The sequence below is a fragment of the Ovis canadensis genome, chromosome 4 (genome assembly GCF_042477335.2).
Source record: "Ovis canadensis isolate MfBH-ARS-UI-01 breed Bighorn chromosome 4, ARS-UI_OviCan_v2, whole genome shotgun sequence".
NCBI classification, from domain to species: Eukaryota; Metazoa; Chordata; class Mammalia; order Artiodactyla; family Bovidae; genus Ovis; species Ovis canadensis.
In genome coordinates this window covers 112239492-112256994 of record NC_091248.1, presented here as the reverse complement: position 1 = coordinate 112256994, position 17503 = coordinate 112239492, and the positions used below count along the sequence as shown (strand labels likewise).

The window sequence follows — 17503 nt, the reverse complement described above, 5'->3', positions numbered from 1 at the left end:
TTTAAAAATGCTAGCCAGCAGATAAGATTAGTTTCTGTCATTCACAGCACTGTCAAGACGACTCAATATGATTGCAAAGTCGATTTTTATGGCCATATTTGAACAAATAATAAATGTTCCTATAGAAGCTTCAGTTTGAGGGTCTCAAGAATTTGACTGATACAGAGGATAAACGATAAGCACACTTCTAGCAGGAGGTTCATTTGATAATCTCATCCTACTCTTTTCTAAAGAAGATCTAGAAGAAGCCACTAAAATCATTAAAGCCTGGATAAAAGGAGTATAGAAATAAAGCTTAAAGGAAGTGAGATTATTGTGGCTGAAGAAAAGACAGCATAAGGATAATCTAATAATAGTTATTAAATATAGGAAAGTTTATTGTATAAAGGATAGGTGAAGCTGCTCAAGGGAGCAACTCAAGCAAAAATGGGAACAAAGAAATCACATAAAATGAAGAAAGGAACGTGCCCACAGTATAAGCATTAGATACTGAAAGTTATAAAAAATACTCCTCTGAAAAGGGATATTAGGGAACAGCAACGGAACAGTAGCTTGGATGGAGTCAACAGAATTAAATTCTATCTGGATATTCACCATGATCTACTGAGATGCTCCACAAAATAGTGAATTAAATGGAAATAATAAACTAAATAGAAACATAAAAATCCACTTTAGGGAAAAATCTTAGGCCACTGAGATTATGTCAGGATATACAATTTACATACAAAGTGGATTTTGGAAGAGTTACAAAAAATCTGATTGCCTTCTTAAGACATTACCAAAGGGACCTAAATATCGAAAACACAGACTACAAAGCCAAGCAAGAGCTGAAGGATGAATCTAAAAAGCCCACAACACTCAAGCTGCTATGTCTGTGGGCTAACTAAAAAGAAGGAAAATCTTCTTTTTATAACTTTGATCACATTATGGCTCTCAATTAGCATATTTCTATTTTAAACACAGACATTATTTTTAATCTCTAAATTTTAATTCTGAATCCATAAACAACAACAACAAACGATTCAAATTTTTCTGGATACAGACAAGAAAAAAAAAAAAGCTGGTACTGATAATCAGAATTTAATGACATTCATTAAGTTTCAACCCATTTCAAATCATTTTGTGGACACTTTTACATGGGCATTCTCTCGATACCCTAAAATAAAATAAAAAAAATAATAGCAGCAACAAGTGTTGCTGAGGATAGGAAGAAAAGGGAACCCTTGTGCACTGCTGGCAGGAATGTACATCTCTGCAGCCACTATCTAGAAAACCAAATGGAGGCTCCTCAGAAAATTAAAGCTAGAAATACCATATGATCCAACAATTCCTCTTCTGGGTATATATACATAGAAAATAAAAACAGGATGGCAAGGAGATAAACTGTGCTCCTCTATTCAAAGCAGCATTGCTCACAATATCCAAGGCAGGGCAACAATCTAAGCATCCTTCCGCAGATTAATGAATAAAAAAAGATTAATGGATAAGCAGACATGAAGGGTGTGTGTGTATGTACATGTGTGTGTACACATATACATAAACACACACATACACAGTGGAATATTAGTTGTGAGAAAGGAGGAAATCCTGTCATCTGCAACAACGTGAATAGATCCATGCTAAGTGAGATAAGTCACACAGAACACAGAATCTAACAAGGCCAAATTGGTAAAAACATGGAGTAGAATGGTGGTTACCAGAGGCTGGGGGTGGCGAATGTGGGGAGATGCAGTGCAAGGACCTAGCAAATAATAAGTCCCAGATTTATTTATCAGTAAGTCCCAGGGAAGCTATGGGGCTTCCCTCGTAGCTCAGTCAGTAAAGAATGTGCCTGCAACGCAGGATATCTGGGTTCAATTCCTGGGTCGGGAAGATCCCTGGAGAAGGAAACGGCAACCCACTCCAATATTCTTGCCTGGAGAATTCCCATGGACAGGGGAGCCTAGTGGGCTACAGTCTATGGGGTCATAAGAGTCGGTCACGACTTAGGGACTACACCACCAAGCACCCAGATCTAATGCACAGCATAGTGATACTCAACAACACTGCATTATAAACTTGAAAATCACTGAGGGACCAGATTTTTAATTGTCCCCACTACAAAAAAGAAATGATAATTATGTGACGTGATAGAGATTTAAGCTAATGCTGTGTTGGTAATCATACTGAAAGACATTAACATATCAAACCAACACCTTAAACTTATAGTATTACATGTCAGTTATGTCTAAATACTAGAAAGGAAAAATATAAATAAATGTCTCCAAGCAACATATTATCTCAAAGTATTTTTAAAAATAAGTTTATAACTGAGGTCTCCAGCTAGCAGCCATACTTCTCCAGCCAGAGTCAGGTCTTAAATGACAACTGTCCTGACCAGCATCTTAATTATAATGTCATGAGGAATCAAGAGTCAGAACCATCAACATAAGTGACTCCTTAATTCCTAACTCAGAGCAACAGTGAGGTAATAAATGTTTGTTGTTTTGAGCTCCCCTCCCCCAAAACACTTATAAAAGACACTTACACTGTGTACTAAAGGAAGAGACAGACTGATATGAGACTTTAACACTTTGGACTAAGCACATGACCACCCACAAGAGAACCCTGAGCCCAGTCTTCCTCACTGGTAACCCTTCACTCACATGATGCAGATATAAGGCCTGGACAAAACTTCTTTCCTCAAAACTGCTTTCAACACTGCTGAGAATTTTTTTACCATATCAGGCTGCTGAAGCACCCACCAAGTAAAGGGCCAAGAAGACATAAAAGAATTATTCTTTAAAATACAAATATACTGGGACTTCCCTGGTGGTCCAGTGGTTAACAATCGCCTTCCAATGCAGGGACACAGGTTCAATCCCTGGTCTGAGAAAAAAGATACTAGATGCTGCAGGGCAACTAAGCCAGAGCACCACAACTACTGAGCCCGTTCACCACAACGCAACATTCCACATGCTGCAACTAAGACCTGATTCAGCCTAAAACAAACAAACAAACATTTAAAAAAACACACACACAAATACACTTGGGTGGATGATCCTTAGTTAAAAAATAATAATAATTTAAAAATATCAACACAACTTTTTATGGGGCATTATGCATCATAATTTGGGCTTCCCTCGTGGCTCAGCTGGTAAAGAATCCACCTACAATGCAGGAGACCTCAGTTCAATCCCTGGGTTGGGAAGATCCCCTGGAGAAGGGAAAGACTGCCCACTCCAGTATTCTGGCCTGGAGAATTCCATGGACTTTTGAGTCCATGGGTTGCAAAGAGCTGGACACGACTGAGGGACTTTCACATGCATCATTATTAGGAATTCCCAGGCAGCTCAGTGGCAAAGAACCCACCTGCCAATGCAGGAAATGGAGGAGAGTGGGTTCAATCCCTGGGTCGGGATGATCCCCTGAAGAAGGGAATGGCTACCCACTGCCGTATTCTTGCCTGGAGAATCCCATGGACAGAGAAGCCTGGCGGGCTACAGTCCACGGCGTCACAAACAGTCGGACACAACAGAAGTGACTTAGCATGCACGCACACATGCATCATTATTCTCAAGTGTTTATGGTCAATAGCTTTCAAAGTAACTAAAGAGATGCTAACCAGCAGTGCCCCAAAATGAAGCAGGTAACAGTGATGGTCTTTCAGACATGGAAAATTAATGCAAGTGCCATTTGGGCACAGATTCTTAGAAATGGCACATCTAACTTATGCTTTCTCTGTAGTGCACAAATTCTCAATTGTTTGAAAAAACAGGGAGAATAATTTCCAAAGGGGGAGGGGGGAACAGACTATAATCAGCTTAATTGGGGCTAATTATTTCTTGTAGATATAAATATCCAAAAGATGAACCATGATTTTCCTTACTGTTATCTTTACAATGGGAAAACTTTCATGTTATTGGAATTAAAAATAGAAATGTTAGTAATGTCAGAAAAAGAGCACATACTTTGTAGCTCAGATGGTAAAGAATCTGCCTGCAATTCAGGAGACCTGGATTGGATACCCGAGTCAGGAAGATCCCTTGGAGAAGGGAATGGCAACGCACTCCACTATTCTTGCCCAGAGAATCCCATGGACAGAGGAGCCTGACAGAGGACTCTCTGCAACCCCGGCCTACAGCCTGGAGTCGCAAAGAGTCAGAGACACAGCGAAGCAAAGAGCATTTCACTTCAATGTCAGAGAAAGGGTAATAGCTCGAGAGTAGTGCTTTGATTCATTATGTAAAACCGCACACTTCAAGGGATTCCAAATTTCTAATCAATATTTTTTTAAGTTTTTTGACAAGAAGTAAATAAAGAATAAATAAACTGATTTCTGCAACAAGGCCTTTCTCTACTTTATCAGAAGAAGCCATTAGTTTTGCAAGTGAAACAGCCCAAGTCCATCAGGTCAATATATCATCCCATGACATGCAAACTGAAAACTGTTGGCAGGAATCTTGCAGAATAACACTCAAAGTTTTTGAATAAGGAAAAAAAATGGTAATTTACCCAAAAAAAAACCACATATACTGATATACAATGAGCTGTGCACTAGTAAATAAAACCATAGGTTTGGAAATTATGTTTGCAAATTTGGAAGTAAATAAAAAGGCAATTTAGCAATTGGTTATAAAAATGAAGCCAGGCATGGAAAACTTATTAATGTTCTTTTAATAGTTTTCTGAGGTAATAAGAACTGTGATGGGGTAATCAGCTGGAGTTTCCTTGGTTTTTAATATGTTTTCTTCTCCTGTGCACCCAGCACCATATGTTCCTAAAAAATTTCCATTAGTGGCTCATTGATAAATGGGACAGAAACAGTATTCTAAGGCTGGAGTTTGAAAGAAACAAGAAATCCAACCACAACATTTAGATGGTATGTGATTTACCACTGATTACATAATGACAAAAAGTGGCCATCAGGAATAAAATTGCAGCTCCTGTAAGCAATTGCATTAGTGAGACAGGTGCTCCATAAATGATAACAAGTAATGGTAACAGTAATAACAAAAAATGCCTTATGTTTATCTAATGCCTTCCTTCTAAAATACTGAAAACTACCGATGGAGAATGGCTCTCTGCTCCTCCCAGGTTTTTGGAGGTTGCTGGTACTCTTTTTTTTTTTTTTTAATCTCAATTATAGAGATATTTATCAAAGAATCATAAAACAAGAAGGGATTCTGAGAGATTATCTACAGCAAATCCACCACCTCTAAAGAGCTGAAGTGTCCATCGCAATGCCTCCTGAGAATTTTCTGGCAAAGAGTCCATAAACTTTCAGATCCAAAGACTCATAAACTTTACTGAATGATGAACTTTTTCCAGACAAACAACTGAAAATTCAGTTATATCCATGATGGGATCTAGGGAAAGTTTCCTTGCTTATGAAACTGTATGATAATGTCCTTTCCTATGTGGAAAACTGTTAGGTCAATAAAGGGAAAAATTCCCAGTTACTAAACTATCACAACCTACACAGATATTATGGTTAGCTTTTAGAGAGGACCTATGTCTAAGACAGGGCTTCCCAGGTGACTCAATGGTAAAGAATTGCTTGCAAAGCAGGAGTCACAGGTTCAATCCCTGGGTCGGGAACATCACCTGGAGGAGGGCACAGCAATCCATCCTGTATTCTTGCCTGGAGAATCCCATGGACAGAGGAACCTGGTCAGCTACCATCCATGGGGTCGCAAAGATTCGGATATGACTGAAGCGACCTAGCATGCAAGCGTGCATGTCTAAGACAAATGGCTTTTTTCTATTCTTGATTAACAGATACTAAGTATGATAGCCTGTCTTCAGTTAAGTCAGCAGAGAATAGAATGCAATTGATATTTGGAACTCTGGTAAGGATGATTTAAACTCATTTTAAAGTTCAGACATTGGCAGTTATGCAAAATGGAAAAATACAGCCCAGGAGGTGAGGTTAAGGACAAAATGAGATACAGGAGAGATGGCTATTTGCATCAGATACCAGCTGACAACAATAAAAGAAGAGACAATCTCTTACTTAATCAAAGCATCACAGTGCTTGCAGCAGGCCAGGATGAAGAATGGTGTGATCCCCGTTTTCATGCCAGGTAGAAAACTGCCACTGCCTTCTGTTCTACTTCTTGTAAGATGATGGAGCGTGTATGTGCATAAATATGAGATGGTGTTTTGCAGAAGTGCTGGAGTAATACAAAGCCTTAACTGTACCCATGACATTCCCGAGTAAATATTCCTGGAGTAGAGGATGACAGAGCAGTATCAGTTTATATTAAAAATGAACTGGATAAAGAACACTAAAAGGAGAGAAAACATACACAGGCAGCAATTTCACTGAGACAAATGTGGCGATGTGGCTGTTTCCTGATACATACATCATGTATCCCTAATGAAAGTGTAAAATTCCTTGAGAGCACAGACACAGATTTTTAACAAGTAAATTCAATCATGGGGAAAAAACTAAGAGCGAAAGAGTTTAAGGAGGGGAAGGAGATATTTTCTATTCTATGGATGAGGAGAAAACCTTTCAACAGCAAAGAAAGCAACACAATTCTGCTCCAGCTAAACATTTTCAAAGAAATGAGGATTCTCCCATGAAGGCTGCTCCATCCGTTATAAAAAAGCAGCAACAGGGAATTCTGAGAATTCACAATCTGTGGTAAGTCAAAGACTTCCCAAACTGTGCTTGTCTCCCAGCTCCTGTATTTACCACAGTGTAAAAGGAACTGGATTTGATTTTGGTCTGAATCTTAGGTCTGCTACTTATGACCTTGGACAAGCTACCCAACCCCTGAACCCAGTTGCTTCATCTATTAAAAGTACTCGTATGGCCAGTCAACCACAATAACGTATGTGGAAAAGCCAGGGCAAGTTCTTGTTGCTGCTGCTAAAGGCAACATTTATTGATAAAAGAAAACAAACTGAACCAAAAGAATGGGCTGCTGTGACCAACTGCCAAACTTTTTATAATCACATCTTCAAACAGTTCACAACTATACCTGAGGACTGACGTCTCTTAAATATGGACTGTATTTCCACACACATTTTGATAAAAACAGCTGAGGAGTTGTATAGCAACATTATTTTGGTTGAAAACAGTACTAATATCCACATGTGGAATTACTTTCATAGGAACAGGGAGGAAAACAATCCAACATGGCATTCTATCAGACCTGCTAAGCATGCATCCAAAGATCAGGGTCGCTGATTCATTAGGCAACAAAGAATCTGACAAGTAGGGACGCTTTTTTCTTAGTAAGAAAATGATCAACAAGGAACACAGGTGGTATTCTCTCTATTGCCACAGGTAAGTGTTACTTGTTCAGTCATGTCCAACTCTTTGCGACCCCAGGGACTGTAGCCTGTCAGGCTCCTCTGTCCATGGAATTCTCCAGACAGGAATACTAGGTGGGTTGCCATTCCCTTCTCCAGGGGATCTTCCCAACCCAGGGTTCGAACATAGCCTCCCGCGTGCAGGCATATTCTTTACCATCTGAGCCACGAGAGAACCCATGGTCATAGATAATGCAGACTCAAAAAGATAAAGTACAATATGTGAAGAAGGACATGTCCTGCTTTGCCTCTGTCTGCTGCTGCTAAGTCACTTCAGTCGTGTCCGACTCTGTGTGACCCCATCGACAGCAGCCCATCAGGCTCCCCTGTCCCTGGGATTCTCCAGGCAAGAACACTGGAGTGGGTTGCCATTTCCTTCTCCAATGCATGAAAGTGAAAAAGTGAAAGGGAAGTCGCTCAGTCGTGTCCGACTCTTTGCGACCCCATGGACTGCAGCCCTCCAGGCTCCTCCGTCCATGGGATTTTCCAGGCATGAGTACTGGAGTGGAGTGCCATTGCCTTCTCCTGCCTCTGCCTACTTCCTACCAAATAATAAGTAGATGTGGTGGCAGGTACCCATATTGGACAAACAGGAGACGGTAGGAACAGGGTGCACACACAGGATGAAACTTTGAGAAGAAAAAGCCTGGTTCCTAGAGGTCACCATGCCAGGACCCGACTGCTTAGACTCTGACATGTTGTTGCTGTTCATTCACCCAGCTGTGTCTGACTCTTTGCAACACCATGGGCTTCCCTGTCCCTCACCATCTCTCAGAGTTTGCCCAAGTTCATGTTCATTCCATCAGTGATGCCATCCAGCCATCTCATCCTCTGATGCCCTCTTCCCTTCTGCCCTCTTTCCCAGGATGAGGAACTTTTCCAAAGAGTCATCTGTTCACATCAGATGACCAAAATATTGGAGCTTCAGCATCAGTCCTTCCAGTGAATATTCAGGGTTGATCTCCCTTAAGATCGACTGGTTTGATTTCCTTCCTGTCCAAGGGGCTTTCAGGAGTCTTCTCCTGACAAACCTAGACAGTGTGTTGAAAAGCAGAGGCATCACCCTGTCAAGAAAGGTCCATATAGTCAAGGCTATAACCTCCCCAGTGGTCACATATGGTTGTGAGAGCTGGATGGTAAAGACTTTGACAGGAATGAGAAATAAAATTCTATCTTGTTTACACCACTGTTAGGTTGAGTGTCTGTTATTTATAACCAAACCTACTCCTATGGCCAAGATAAAGATGTTTGGCAGGAAATCTGTCAACTTGATAAGGAAAGTTTTAAAATGGACTGACAGAAAAAAAAAGAAGTAAGCTCAGATAAAATAGTTAAGAAACGTGGGAGACAATGGGTGGCTGGAAAGTAGCATGATGAAGTCATACTTTGCTCAAATGTTAATAAACAAACTGATTAGAAACGATACTGATGACCCTATGTAAGCTAATGACCAGAGCAATCTTCCAAGTGGGTAAGTGCAACCTCCTGAGAATCACTAAGACTTTGGAGTTGTAAACATAGAGAGAAACACAAAGAGAGGGAGATGGGGAGAGAGAGGGTAATTGAGGAAGAAGGGGAGAAAGGGAGAGAAATACCCAGTAAAAAGTACTGCATATTAAAAGAAAATTATAATTTATTTAACACTCACTCTGAGTAAGGGACACTCACTCTCTTCAGTTACCCTAGAGAATCTTCACAATAAACCAACCAATCCCTCTTATTAGAGATCAGGACAATGTGGCTGTGCTGTGCTGAGCTGCTCAGTCATCTCCTATTCTTTGTAACCTCGTGGACTGTAGCCTGCCAGGCTCCTCTGTCCATGGGTATTCTTCAGGCAAGAAGTCTGGAGTGAGTGCCCATGCCCTCCTCCAGGGGATCTTCCCAGCCCAGGGATCAAACCCAGGTCTCCTGCATTGCAGGTGGATTCTTTACCATCTGAGCCACCAGGGAAACCCAAGACTACTGGAGTGGGAAGCCTAACCCTTCTCCAGGGGATCTTCCCAACCCAGGAATTAAACCGGGGTCTCCTGAATTGCAGGTGGATTCTTTACTAGCTGAGCTACCAGGGAAGTCCCACAGCATGGCTGGAAAAAAAGTAACTCAAAAAGCTAGTAAGTAGAGAAGCAAGAATCCCGATTCAGGGATCTCTCTCTCAAAGGCACACAGCTTTCCATTCCATGCTGTTGCCTCAAAGTTAAGTTTCTGAACAAAGCTAACTGGACTCAGAATAGAAGCAAAGTAAAACACGCAATTTGGTATAAAAGATGGGAAAAATATATGTGATAGCACCCTATTAATCTGAGCCACTGGAAAAGAAAGATACTGTGTTAGTAACAGAAATTCTGGAAGAAAATGAGTATGTTCACTCAGAGTTTGTAACAGCAACAAAACATGCTGGAAATACTTAAACATGCACTAACTTCTAACTAATCTTAGCAGACAGTAACAGCGTGCTTAGAAGATACATATTTACTACTCCAGAACTAGTTTCTATAAAAGAAAATAAAAATCTACCAGAAGGTAAAAATATGTTTTTATTCAGATAAAAGAACTGATAGTACTTTACAACTATGGATTACACTGGCTTCCATAAAATATCGATAGTGCCAGAGTCCTCACCCCCATGCTGTCAGGAGTGTGCATGCAAATCCTACAGTCCTCTGAGAGAATGGGGGTGTAAGTCCTCGTGTCATCCTTGCTCGCTACCATGTTTCTAACGTTAATGCTCACCCTGGGTGAAGTGAGGATTCACAATGTCTGAGGTCACTCACATAGGACTGTAAGCACAAGATATGAGGAATTTTTCTTAAATGCAACCCGTAAACCATCATTTGGGATAATATCAGTTCTAAACATGAAAGCCTACCCCATCGACCTCGTAGTTTTCCATTTTCTGTCCCCAAAGATTGTACATTTTCAATCAAGCAGTTCTTCGACTGGATACGAATGACTCAATGAGACCAAAGGTAAATATGCTGTTTCTACTGACTTGAAATCACAAGAGAAGCCATGCTCGAAGTCTATTCATTTCCTTCCTTTGTTTGATTCAGACTGACTGACTCTGAACACTAATGGAACACGACTTCTGTGTGTGTATGCCAGTGTATATACATGTTAATGTAATTCAATACTACGAGGTTAAGCTGCAGAGAAAACATTTCTCAGCCCTTGATTAAGGCCGGCATTAAACCATCAGACCCCATCACAAGCCTTGCTGATGAGTAGCTATTTGGACACACACAGAGCTGTGATTTCCATCCACTTTACTAATCAGCAAGTTCAGATTTGCTGCTAATGTGACACTGATGAACAGGAATGATGCTAATGTGACAGTGATGAACAGAAATGACAGCTCAGGATGATTAAAATTAGCTAAGGCTCTGCAACCCAGGGCGAAACAGAGGGGCTCTGAAAATGACCACAGCCAAACATGCATCTGTCACACAGAAAGGAAACACCGAAAACATATGTTTTCTGATTCTACATAAATTTGAACAAACACACACTGCCAGGGTGACACTGTTTAAAATGTAGGTGGTCAGTAATATTCAAGTCCCACACTAAATCAAAAAATGACCAAAAAAAAAAAAAAAACCATGAATATAATGAACAAAAGTGCTGAGAAAAACAAAAACGTCAAAAGGTAGAGAGTACGGTTTGACTGTGAAAATACAGGGTATACTAGAAACACAAACCATGTGCTTACTGGAGCTGAAATAAAATTCTCTGATCTGTGCTAAATGAGAATGCTTAGGGAAAGCATGTGGACTTCATGTACTCGTCACTCTCACGGACCTGGAGTTAGGTGTCACACACACAGACTTCAGGACAATGACATCACCTTCCTTTCCTGGCTTCCTTTTTCTTATCATCTACTACCCCGCCACCCAGGCCAAATCAGTATATATGGGAAAACTGAAGTAGACTGCTGGATTTTTAAAAGTCAAAATGTACTCCAGGCAAAAATAAACTAGTAAGGTATGTCCATTTTCCAGTACAGTCTTAATTTATCCACCAAAGTTTCTAGTAACATAGTACTGCTTCAGAAAAAATAAATAAATAAACAAGCAAAACGAGAAAATCTACAGAGAAATGGGAAGTCAGCTGTGGCACCACTACAGCTTTTTATGGCAAGGAACTGACCGTACTGTTCATGGGGTTCTCGCACCGAGAATGCTGGAGTGGTCTGCAGGAAAAGGAGGTGGCAGAGGATGAGATGGTTAGGTAGCATCACTGACTCAATGAACATGCATTTGAGCAAACTCCAGGAGGTGGTGAAGGACAGGGATGCCTGGTGTGCTGCGGTCCATGGGGTCACAGAGCCAGATGTGACTTAGTGAATGAACAGCTGACTATAACAATCCACACTGCACAGGCTACCCCACAGATAGAGTACAATAGGATACGGATGTCTTTTTTTTCCCTTAAGTTCATTAATACATTCTGCCAGTGTTAAACTCTAAATAAAGTAACCAGATTCTCATTTTGATAGTATTGAATTAAATTCCTAAAAACAGATTTACTCAAAACATCACCTGCACCAATGAGTCATTCTCAAAGGGCTGGTATCCAGAAGCTACAATGCCCTTGCAGAGGCCCTCAATCTAGCACTGAAGATCAATAAGGATTTCAACATAAACATTCAGATATCTGAGGTTCTACAAAGAATAAATGAGAAAAGTAGATGCGAAAAACAGTCTCAGAATTCTAGCAAATGCTAGTAAACTTCAGGTTTTTTTATAATGTTAATAATGTTGTCACCTGAAATAGTCTACTGATACTACTAAATGGTTAAATGACCTTCGAAGATGCCAAAAATCAATAGATAAACCGGACACATCTTACAAGCGTTTCTGCAAAGAGGTAACAAAGCAGATCAAAGAATAAGATACACTGCTCAGAGCTTCTGTAATCAGATACCGAAAGTCAATCAACACAGGAAAATCTTCAATTACTGTCTTCCCAGTGGCAATCATTGACAGGGCTTGTTTCTGGGTCATACTTCATCCTTGTAATTTTTACCCTGAAACCTCCAAGAAGAGACTATTTTCAGGCAGAATCTCTCATTTTAACCTCTATCTATAGTTAGCATTACTCCCTTTTTAAGTAAACAGTCTTTTCTCACACATAATTGTCTAAATTATCCTTTATTAGAATTCCTTCTCAAAAGCAAATTTTCTGAAATTATCTGAATTACCTTACTGCTTCAAATAAGTCAATTACAAACACCTCCAAACAAATTTATAGGGGAGTAAATAATTCATTTTTGTCATCCTGCTAAGATTCAAACTCAAACATGGTTTCCACACCTAAGAACAGACAATGCTAATTTATGTCTTAGCAACACTAAAGTCCCATTTACTTCTAGAAGAAAAGGGTATCAAACACAGACAGGTTTTCCTGTAGGTCAAATGTTGTCTTGGAGTTTTGGGGCTTTGCTTCCTGGCGTTAACTTAAAACCAGAGCACCATGTGTGAAAAGCACTCAGGAAAACAACAACACGAAACTAAGCACCATTCTTAGTGTGACTGGCTTCCAGGCTCTCGTTTCCAGTGGGAGAAGGCAACTGATACTCACTTCCTAAGACCGTTTTCACTGCAGCGATTTATCCTACATCTTGTCATTTTGAATGTATCTCTCCTTTTATTTTTCTAAAATACTCAATTATGATGGGCCATATGTTAATGAGTACAGTTAAGAAGTCAACTTTAAACTAATAGAGAAAGAAAGAGTTCAGAGAACTCTTAGAAAGAACTGGGTTCCCCACAATGAGAAATAATAAACACTGGGGACTTGTAGGTCTCTATTGTTCAAAACTAATTTCTAAAAACTATTCAGTGGGAAAGCTTTTGTTTTTTATATATATAAAAAAATCTATTATTAAAGGTCGGATTCATTGAAAAGATGCAGTACAACTGAATTCTCAACTGCAACTCCAAGCAAGATCCATATCCTGAAGACAAGAACATTTTTTCACATGAAAATTTTTTTTTCATGTCTTTTTTGTTATTGAAGTAGACAGACCTGCTCGCAAGCCTAGCCTGGTCTCAACAGAAGTGCTAGTGCCACAAGCCTTGACAACAGTTTTCCTTGATTTTATTACAATGTTCATCTCCCCTCCAACTTTCACCTACTTGCAAAATTTAACAAAAAAATACAAATTCAGTTAACGGCTCTGTAGTTAGAATTCAAGTATACTATACTATAAATCAAAAAGGCTAAACATGAAATGGTTTACCATATTAAAATTGATTAAAGATACACAGAAGATATTTTTAAAAGCCTAACTGAAGAAGCATAGATACCTCTGACATGGATGGTTAAGATTCCATAAAACGGGGTCCCATTTGTTTACTTTTGTTTTTATTTTCATTACTCTCAGGAGATGGATCAAGAAAAATCTTGCTGTGATTTATGCCTGTGTTTTCCTCCAAGTGTTTTATAGTATCTGGTCTTAACAATTAGGTTTTTAATCCATTTTGAATTCATTTTTGTGTGTGGTGTTAAATGATGTTCTAAACTTAGAAGCTTTTGCACAGCAAAGGAAACCATCAACAGAACAAAAGGAAAAGCCACAGAATGGGAGAAAATATTTGCAAATGAAGCAACTGAAAAGGGATACATCTCCAAAATAAACAGCTCATGCAGTTCAATATCAAAAACCAAACAAACCCAATCAAAAATGGGCAGAAGATCTAAATAGACATTTTTTTCAAAGAACACATATAAAGGGCTAAGAGGCACATGAAAAGAAGTTTAACATCACTAATTATTCAGTTCAGTTCAGTCACTCAGTTGTATCCAACTCTTTGAGACCTCTAGACTGCAGCACGCCAGGCCTCCCTGTCTATCACCAACTCCCAGAGTTTACTCAAATTCATGTCCATTGAGTCAGTGATGCCATCCTACCATCTCATCCTCTGTCGTCCCCTTCTCCTCCCGCCTTCAATCTTTCCCAGCATCAGGGTCTTTTCAAATGAGTCAGTTCTTCGCATCAGGTGGCCAAAGTACTGGAGTTTCAACTTCAGCATCAGTCCTTCCAATGAATATTCAGGACTGATTTCCATTAAGATGGACTGGTTGGATCTCCTTGCAATCCTAAGGACTCTCAAGAGTCTCCTCCAACACCACAGTTCAAAAGCATCAATTCTTCAGTGCTCAGCTTTCTTTATGGTCCAACTCTCACATCCAAACATGACTACTTTTTATTCCAATCCTAAAGAAACGCAATGCCAAAGAATGCTCAAGTAAGTAAGTAAGTGAAGTCACTCAGTCATGTCCGACTCTTTGCGACCCCATGGACTGAAGCCTACCACGCTCCTCCACCCATGGGATTTTCCAGGTAACAGTACTGGAGTGGGTTGCCATTTCTTCTCCAAGAATGCTCAAACTACCACACTAATTATTAAAGAAATGCAAAACAAAAGTCCAATGAGGTATCACCTCACACTGATCAGAAAGGCTATCATGTAAAAATCTACAAACAATAAACGCCAAAGAGAGTGCGGAATAAAAGCAACCCTCCTACACTGTTGATAGGAATGTAAATTGGTAGAGCCACTATGGAGAACCACATGGAGAGTCCTGAAAATACTAAAATTAGAGGTACTATATTTTCTATCAAAATCACTCCTAGGCATATATGTGGAGAAAACCATACTTTGAAAGGATACACGCATCCCAGTGTTCACTGCAGCACTATTTACAACAGCCAGGATGTGGAAGCATCAATGGATGAACGGATAAAGAGAATATGGTACATACATACAATGGAATACCACTCACCCATAAAAAGGAATGAAATAATACCATGTGCAGCAACGTGGGTGGACCTAGAGATTGTCAGACTGAGTGAAGTCCGAGAAAGGTAAATCATATGATATCATTTGTCCGTGGAATCTAAAAAATGTAGTACAAATGAACCTATTTGCAAAACAGAAATTGAGTCACAGATATAGGAAACAAACTTATGGCTACCAGTGGGTAAGGCAGGACGGAGGGATAAATTAGAAGACTGGGATTGACTTACAAACACTATACATGTATATATATATATATATATATATATATATATATATAATAGGCAACTAATAAGAACCTACTGTAGAGCACAGAGAACTCTACTCCATGCTCTGAAATGACCTACATGGGAATGGAATCTACAAACAGGTGGATATATGAATATGTATGGCTGACTCACTTTGCTGTACAGCAGAAATAACACAACCTTGTAAATCAACTGTATAGCAAAAAAAAAAAAAAAAAAAGATTCCATAAAACACCCATACAAGAATCTGTGGTTCAGGAATGAACCTGGTAAAGACCATGTAATTGCATTTACAGTCAATAAAAGAAAAGAAAAATAACTTCTCATATAAAGACAATGTCAGCTATATATTTAAAAGGTATGAGTAACAATGGGTACCATACTGCTAATTCTAATTAAAATCTTTACCTCATTAGAAGTTTCACCTTCTGCTACACTTTTGCAGCAAAGCAAATGTACTGTATATTGTATATGTGTTGCATTGAGAAGTATTTGCATGCATATGGATACTAAGAACTGTCTATTACTCCATCCAAATGTTCAATGATTGCCGTTTCTACTAGGTCCTGCCTCCCTGGATCTTGCCTAGATGTCAGAAAAGTCACATATCTTATTGTGCTTCAGGAAAAAAAAAAAGATTATGGTAAGCTCTGCCACTACACTCAAGGTTATGCAGTCAACAGGCCAAAGCACTTGACATCACTCAGAGACTTCCTCAAAGATGCTTTGAGATAAGAAAGTGAATCAGATTCACATCCTTCATCTTCTTTTACCTTTGACAAAGCTGTACAAGTGCAAAACCTCTAGCCTCTTCATCACCGCTTTTAACTTCTCTATTCTCTTAAATCCCCAGTTCTTTCTTTTTATACCCAACTAGAGGGACTTGGAAATCATATAACCAACTTTCTTGGATTAATCAAAAGTATACAAGATAAATATACATGTACTTCAACTTCTCTTTATGAGACTAGTATTCAAGGAGGGGCAGACGCCCTTCCAATTGCTTAATACTTCTAGCTCATAGATGGGGGCGGGGGGGGGGGATGTAGTTATTCAAATAAATTACCTCTCCTTTTCTAGGCTATCATATCACCTCTTTAGACTTCTGCTCCTTGGCAAGGTACCACAGATTAAGACAGTGAGTTCTGGAATCTGAAGGCAGCTCTTCCCAACTGCATCCCCTCAGGTTATGTTGGCCATAATGTTTAACTGCTTTGGCCCTCATTTTCCATATCTCTTCCTACACTTCGTAGAGGATTAAGTGAAATAATACACATGTGTGGCTGGCACATCACAAATCCCAAAATATGTTAGCAGAGAGGTTAAAACACTTCTTTCCTATTACAAACAAAGCTCAAGATTACAATTTCCGATCAGCCCTGCCAATTTCACCTGTGAAGACTGAATAATCTTCCAAATAGAAAAATGATGACCTCAATATGAATCTGAACCTCCAGATAAAAACGGAATTTTTAACATGCTTTCTCTAGTTATCTTTTTGTTCTGGATAATCATGCCTCATATGCAAATAATAATACCCTACATGAAAAATGAACATGGGCATTTGAGATCATATATTAATATAACCCACCAAAAATTTGCATATATAAGAGAGAAAGAGAGATTACAGCATCAGAAAGATGCAGGTTTGAATCCCTGCTCCATAACTGAGTTATCCGATCTTTGTGATGTTTAGTACCCCATCTACAAAATGGGATCATAGTATTTAAAGCTCACAGATTTTTTACCACAATCAAATGAAGTGACATGAGGGAAGCACCTGGCACAAAATAAGCATTCAAATGTGAGCATCCTTCCCTGATAAGCATGATGAATTTAAACTGCAAACCCTTCCACAGCAAAGTTGCTTTTCATCCCCAAGGGAGCAAGGATGTCTGAACATTAGGGATTTATCTGTGGAAATCTGTTCTTAGGATTCTTCAAACTGCATAAACAAGTGATATGTACAAATTACACGAGGGCTTTATTTTTTGAAATAAAGGCCACAATGTGCACCATAAACATAATAAAAAGCCAAAGAAGAGGGAGAAGAGATAACAAGGGAACAGCTGGTATCAACTGTGCACATCATTCAAAGAGGCAATGGGGCCAGTAGAGTTTTTCAATAAAAGCAAAGAGAACACTAGGTGG

At 39.4% G+C, this 17503-nt stretch overlaps 1 protein-coding gene across 2 annotated transcripts in view; it reads right to left on the bottom strand.

Moving 5' to 3' along the window:
- Positions 1-17503, bottom strand: part of EXOC4 (exocyst complex component 4) — a 798914-nt gene that overhangs the window by 517989 nt on the left and 263422 nt on the right. The gene's annotated exons all lie outside the window — the stretch shown is intronic.